The following is a 7,488-nucleotide window of genomic DNA, read 5'->3' on the forward strand; positions in this document are numbered from 1 at the left end:
ATATGCATATGAGCCATCATATCCACCTATTGTTGGTGTATATCATGAAATAACAGGTCATGCTCCGTATCAGCATTGTTATGCACCTGCATATGGGTCAGGATAATATGGTGGTGTGTGTGTAGGTAAAAAGTGTTATTGTAGGGAAAATATGGAGGGGGGGTGGAGTGTGGGTGTGGTATGTAGGTTCTAGAGAGTGTCGCTCTCTCTGGTCTAACTTATCATCAATGTCGCCACCACCACCTACTCCAATATCCATGGGTGCGGCCTCGGCATATTCGTCGGCCGCTAAATCATATAACTATTTCCCCTCAACCTGCACATCAGTGTGTGTGGGGAAAGGAAGGATAACACTCCTAACAATCTTATTATTAACAAATAAAATAATACATACCCTCCCTCTTATTCTTAATAAGCCTATGTGACTAGAAAGCATGAAAATCTAGGACTATGCTACCAGGGACAGGTGCTAATGTCGGCAACTCATCCTTTAAGTGCAAGGCATGAGATATGTAGGTGATCAATCCTCTAATGGTGTTCTCTCCTCTCTTAGCATTCAAAACTGAATGCATGTGAGCTAGCATGAAAGCAGTGGTATGAATTGGTGTGTTTTGAAACACACAATGAATAAAAAATAACTATTTCGAGTTGACACTACCATTATCATATCTCCCAAAGACGGTATGTGCCAGAATCTGTCTAAAATATTGGATAGTCAGGTTATGGATGTGGGAAGGTTTCTTCCCTTCCATATAGTCAAAAATCCCTAGTTAGCCTCTCCCAAAGATGGCCAAACTCCATAACCCAAGCTCCCTCCTAGGAGACCTCACTAGGGATCACCGCAGTGTGTGGTAAGTGTAGCAAATTAGCTATGTGGTTATGATCAAAAGAGTAGTCTTGGTTAAACATCCTAAATTGAACAGTCCCTCGTGTTTCTTGGCTCGTGCGATGAGTGATATAAGTAAAAGATCTTAGAATTCTAGATTCATCCTCTCATACATGGGATGTATAAGAACTACAAATTGATCCCAACCTAGTCTAGCAAGCATAAAACAGATAGTATTATAAAGGCCTAAAGTACGAAGACAAGTTTCATCAACATACCTTGTAGGATTGACAGCGCACTAGTACAAGTAGTTAAAGTTCTCCCTCTGGTCAGTTCCTTCTTTAAAACTATGCCCATATATCCACAGGTCTCCTATGTAGCACTTTGAGTGGAAAAAAGTGGGAAAAATGAAGGTGGTAAGAAAATCGTGTTTTCTGGAAGGTGATGAATGTGAGATTTTATGCTTAGAGGTGAAAGAGGATAGAATGGGGGTGACGGAACTGGTTTCAGTTTGTGAAATGATGGAGAAATGAGAGAGTTATTGAGATTTAAAGGTTGATTTTTTTATGGAGTTTATGAGTTTTAAAAGAAACAAAATGGCGACGACAATAGAGAATAGGTGTGGGAAAAGAAGAAGAAGAATCAATGAGTTTAAATAGATGAGTAAGTTTTAAAGTGGTGGTAGTTTGAATGTAGGAGATTTAAAATGGGTTTAATGAGTTTAGAATAATGAGGGTGATTAGAACTAGAAAAGAGAGAAAGAGGAAAAACATTCAGACAGCTTCTGACAGTCAACTCCTGACGGGCGTCAAGTGGATGACGCCTAGGGCGTTACTTCACAAGGAATCATTTTTCTTGTTTATAAAGTCAAACATTGTCTTAATTGGGTGACGCTCGACAGCTAAATGATGGGTTACCCGTAAGCTAACTGAAGTAGCACACTTTTGTTCTTTTAATAAAGAGAAATAAAAGTAGTGCCTTTAAGGCACTTTAAAGCTCAATGGGGAGGCGTTTCTCATTAATCAAGTTCATTAACCGCCAATTTTCTCAATCGGGTCTACCTTATTACAGAATAAAAACAAAAGCAATAGAATCGATGGGTTTCCTCCAATGTTGTGCTTCATTTAAATGTCGGCAACTCAACTCAATTTTAACAGCCCTCTAAGGAGGACACAAAAGGTACAACCTTGATCAAGAATTGTATCATACATGTGATAATGTTGTAACCTCTTTCTATTGACAACAAACTTACATGTGGATTGTTTAATGTGAAATTCGGTAAACAAATACAAGTTTCTATTAATACTTAAGGGATAAAACTCGAAAATCTCCCAGACATATTTGTGTGTTTTTATGACTCGTGAAAAACCACAATTGCTGGAAAATGTTTGTCGTGATTGCTTATAATAAGAAACGTTTTAGGGAATAAAAGGACTACAAGTAGAATGCAAGTAAAGTAAAGGCTTTGAAATCAAAAAGGCAGGTGCAAGAAAAGAAAAGGCTGAAATTAAAGTACAAGTGATGTAAATTGACAGGAAAAGTAAAGGAAATCAAAAGGCAAGTTAATGCATAAAAACGACTTTTAATCTAATGTTTCTTGAAATGTATGAAATGGTGGAATGCATACGTACATCTTTCCTCACTCGTTTATCAACACGCGAGTACTTTGAGTTTGCAGAAATGTGTAAAATTGTGAACCCCTTATAAAATGAACTTAAATATCCTTATATACCACTTTATGATAATTGTCTAAGAATGGTAAACTAATCATATGGTGACATATCCAAACTCCATGTAACGGTTTTCCTCGATGTTCCCCCACGTGTTTCAAATAAGCGTTGATGCCAACTCAGTTCTCTCCTTGTGACATCATTTTAATTTTCTAACTACTTTGTTGGGCACTAGAACTGACTACCCTCGTCGAAGTCTTCGATGTCGACAATGTTAAGCTAACATATTATGTTGCATTTTCCATTGTAATGATGAACTCCACATGTGGTGATTTAGTCGACATTGCTTTCATTGTAGTGATGAACTCCGACCTTAGCCAACATACCACAATTTCACTAAGTCCCCAAGCTCCTCACAACGTCTTTCGACCTTGCCACCTTCGACCAGTATCACTCTATGTGACTTTCGACCTTGAGTCATATTAGTCATGTGGACCCACTCTATCTTTGACCTTCCACGTGGCATATTCATAGCTTTTCTCATTAGTAGTTTCCACTTATGGTCAGGTTGAAAAATCCAGTGTAACAAATTGCCCCACTAAAAGGCCATGTTTTGATTTGCATCCAACAAAAGAGACGTGGCCTTTCTTTCACAATTTTTCGGCGCCCTTTCATTTCTGTTGACGCCATCATCACCATTACCCTTTTACGGCACATTGTCATTTCATGAGTTTCACTCAGAATCTCATCATCACTCATATTTCCTATGAAGATGTGGGTTTCTAGGTTGCTTAATTTCTCCCACTCCTCATTTAATATAGTGCTTCAAAAACCCATGAAACCCTTCAATCACTTCCACGCAGCCTCCAAGTGTCTGATCCATCACCTGCATTGAAGCCTATAAATAGCCTTTCTTAGCTCCTTTTTTCCTTTTCTCCACTTCGTCTTCTCGTATTCTCTCTTTTTTCACACAGAACTCCAAACCCATTTCACCATTTTTCCATAAAACTATTCTTCCACCATGTCTACTAGAAAAATGTCTTCCAAATGCACTACTGGTAACAATCTGCTCTCCTTCATCATTCCCTCTAACGAAAGTGAAGATCTAAGGGATTTCATTTCTGAGCCCTCATTTGAAAATGACAAGATTGTCATTTGGGAAAATAAAATGTTAATTCCTTACTCCATAACCAACACCATGTATGCCTTTTCTAGACCTTATCCCACAAAGAGATCATAGGCTACAAAACTCACGCGCCTTTTCCCAGGTTTGACTAACATGCTATTAACCTATCTTTTATGTTCAAGCCCAATCGCTTGTTCCGATCTGCTCCGTTTGTGGATCGTCTAGTTAGCCCATCTTGGCTTCGAAATAACTTTCTCGACTCTTCCCCTTCGACTGTTGCCATGTCGAATGCGGTTTGGGCCGCTTTTCTGACCCCCACTATCTTGTCGTCCGGAATCAAAATTGATACTCCTGGCTATGGCTTTGTTGGTTACCAGCCTAATTTATTGGCCAGACAATTTTGCTGCAGTCAATTCCAACCCTCCTCCCTCTATGTTTGGGAAGAAGATATATGATGATCAGAACACAAGTTCGACCATGAAGAATTCAAAGAATGCACCAAGTTTTCTCGTAGCCAAGTCTTGGAGCTCCCCACCTTTGAGTTTCACCAATCATTCAACATAACTGCTGAGTTCCACAACTGGTGGACGGGGTATCTTGCACGTTGCTTCTCACAAGAGCATTTCTTGGCGAGGATTTTTGACGCTCTCTCTATTGTTTCCAAAATTCAAAAACAACAGGGTACGTTTCTCTAAGTGTTCCTTTTAACTTGCTTTCATCTTTTTTCTTACTCTTTGATTTTTAGATGAATCTAATCATCCCATTAATGACCACATCGAGGAACCCTCTGATGTAAGAGAGATGAAGTGGCCAAAAGAACCCAAGAAGAAGTTACTTTTCCTTCTTATACTCTCTTTTGTTTTTTAAGAGAAATTTTCATACCTTTTCTCCTTCCAGATTTGAAAATGAGACCATGAATCCCTATCCCCCAAAATCAAGAAGAAGAAGCCGAAGACTCCTACTGCCCCCGGTCGGGTATCACCGTCGAATCCTACCGTACTCATTACCCCTTTTGAGCATCCCACTTCTTTGACCATGTCTTTAGTTCACTCCACAACCCTCCAAGGCTCTGGTCAAGGAAGAAAGCTTAGAGGATTCTAAAACACCTCTTATCGTTTCAAGGTTGAGGCCGAAAGCTTACCTAAAGCCCGATGTTGACCATAAGAAGAAAGGGACTCCCAACAAGTCCACCTCCAAAATAGACATTGTTAAAATTCCTACAGGCCCCTCTACCAAACCTCTAAATACTTCTCCAAAGAAAGAGGGTGAAGAAAAAAGAAAGGCACCTACTTAGCACCTGACGCCCCCAGTCAATGAAGACACCACTCAACTCCAAAACAATCCAATCAAGGAAGCCAATGATCCTAAGGTATGCGCCAACTTCCTTTGTAACTTGTTTGGTGTTCTTCTTTCAAACTTCGACTCCTTTTTCTCCTCTCTTAGGCAAATCCTAAAGTGACCAATAACCAAGAAGTGACTCTCACAGGTATCCTTCGATCCACTCCTTCTGCTTCACTTTCACACATACATTGGTCAAAGTTCCTTTACTCTAGCGTTTCAACCATTCAAACAGTCTCTCAGCCGACTGGCAATGCACCAACTACCACTGCACAACCTCAACCTGACATGATGATCGAGGTTGAATCGAATTCAGCAAATGACATAGAAGAGGTAGACAATAATATTGTGTATGTTCATGATAACAACCCTCCATATGACTCTCAAGCTGACAAACCAACATGAAACATTGAATGCCAAGTTGATCCCCACTTTGAAACTTCTCCCAATCAAGAGGATCCTCAAATAGGACATCCAAAGGTCACCCCAATACAAGATGATGTGCACGACTCCATGTTGAACACTTATCTCATCCAAACAGAAATTCTAACCCTTAAGTGGAAAAATCCAACTGAGGCTCTTAAGAGACTGCAGAAGTTGCATAGGATGTCAATGGATACCAAGTCGGCTGACTCCTTAGATTCTCCATTGGCTAATACTGGCAATGACACCATCAATCTTCTCGTCCAACGGCTGAAAGCTAACATCTTTAAAGTTGACCTTCTTGTTGCTATCTAAGAATATGCCAACCTTAGGAATGACATCCGAAAGCTGCTAGCTGAACTCAACAAACAACGGGTGTCTGATGCCTTGCTTAAGTTTCTCTTTGAATTTGAGTCCTTCTTTGATCAAGTTTGCAAGGAAATTGATCTCAAGCGCTCGACCACTTCCGAACTTCAAGGTGTGAAGGGTGAAATTACAGTGGCTTAGGAAGAAAGCAACATGGCTACCAATAAGGTTAATCAACTTGAAGCTCATCTCTAAGAATACAATGGTAGAGCCTCTTCGATTGACGAAAAGATTTCTCAGCGTCGTGCCAAGATCCTGGAACTCTCTAGCGAGATTAACAGCCTGGAGAAAGAGAAAGTTGACTTGGCCTCGAGATAGGCACTTCCTACAAAAGAAATTATTGATGTTGAAGCCACAAAAGGAGTCAAACATGCCGAAACTGCGCTTAACCTAGGGTTGGAGATCACTCATTTAAAAGAACTTCACGATCGCCTTTATGCTATGCTCAACCTCTCCAAGTCTAAGCTGGAAGGATTTGAAGCACAGTTTTCGGTTTGACTTGTATTTTTGTTGATCTCTTTCTTCCCTTCACTATTTTGTAATGACTTTTCTATTTTGGCACTTTTAATACCATTGTGGAAACTTTATTAACATATTATTCTTGTTCAATTCTAATTTCTTATAGCATAGGCCTATGTCGTTTAAGGTACTTACCATTTACCCTTATAATTCATTTGTCTAAGGCTAATTATTCAATATCGTAACGTTGTTTGAAAACACTTTAAGTATTCGAAATGACCCTCCCAATTTGGTGACCACTTGCCTAGGGTTAGATCTCTCTGATCCATAGGCAGAATAACTTTCCAAACGTAATCTCCACTTGAAAATGCCTTGGACTTAACTTTTTTATCACATGCTTCGATAACTCGTTCTTTCTGTCTTATCAACATACTCAATGCTACTAGCCTTTCTTCGTTTAAATCAACCATCGCATCTAACATCATCCCCAAATATTGGTCTGATGGAATTTCATATTGGTGCTAAACCCTGAATGATTGTAAATAAATCTCTACAGGAAAAATAGCTCCATGCCCATAAGTCAGTCGAAATGGCGTTGTGGTTGTTGCCTTTTTTGGAGATATACGACAAGCCCATAGAACTTGGTATAATGTTTGATGCCAATTCTTTGGCTTCTTCCCAAGATGTTTCTTGATCAAGCTAATAATGGTTTTGTTAGCGGCTTCGACCTGCCCATTTTCCTGAGCATAATAGGGTGTTGAAGTTAATAATTTAATCCCTATTTCTGATGCAAACTCTTGCATTTTTCGACCAGTCAACACTGACCCTTGGTCTGCCTTAATAGTCTTAAGAACTCCAAATCTGTAAATAATGTTCCTTTCAATGAACTCAATTATAGTCTTTTGACCAGCCTTCACTAAACTGATTTCTTCTATCCACTTCGTAAAGTAATCAATACCAACAAATATATACTTTTGGCTTTTAGAGGACGCGTGTCGAATTTCCCCAATCATATCTAAAGCCCATCCTCTAAACGGCCAAGGCTTAACTATTGCATGCAACTAGCTTGCATGGACATGTTGTATGCCTGAATTGACTTGGCATTCCTAGAAACCCTTAGCGAAGTCAATGCAATCCTTCAACATCGTAGGCTAGTAAACACCCTAGCAATACAATAAACATTTCATCTTGTGCCCCACTTTGTGAGCACCAGATGCCCCACTATGGGTGTTTGAAACAGCCAAATATGCCTCCTTTTCACCAAGTCATTTGAGTAACAC

Source organism: Lathyrus oleraceus, chromosome 3 (assembly GCF_024323335.1).
Source record: "Lathyrus oleraceus cultivar Zhongwan6 chromosome 3, CAAS_Psat_ZW6_1.0, whole genome shotgun sequence".
NCBI classification, from domain to species: domain Eukaryota; kingdom Viridiplantae; phylum Streptophyta; class Magnoliopsida; order Fabales; family Fabaceae; genus Lathyrus; species Lathyrus oleraceus.